This window comes from Myotis davidii, unplaced genomic scaffold, assembly GCF_000327345.1.
Source record: "Myotis davidii unplaced genomic scaffold, ASM32734v1 scaffold807, whole genome shotgun sequence".
NCBI lineage: Eukaryota > Metazoa > Chordata > Mammalia > Chiroptera > Vespertilionidae > Myotis > Myotis davidii.
Window position 1 is genome coordinate 107,912 of NW_006298272.1, and position 317 is coordinate 108,228.

Genomic DNA, 317 nt, shown 5'->3' on the forward strand with positions numbered 1-317 from the left:
GCTGCCATCCCCCCCCCCCAAGCCACTTCTCACCCGCTCTCCTGCGAAATGGCCTGCTTTTGGCTAAGAAGCCTGTCAGCCCTCTCACTCCAGTCTGCACATTCCACTTGAGGTAAAGGGTGTGAGCGCTTTGTGAGCAAAACGAACCCTTGAGCCACCCACAGCGAGGAAGTCACTGAAATGAAGGTTTTCTCACCACAAAGGTGGTTCCCGGAGAAGTGTTCCGAGCCAGCGGGTCCTACTGTTCGTCCTTGTCGATACCTTCCTTCCAGGAACCTGCGTCCCCCTCAGCCTACCCATCTGATGTGCTCGGCGTG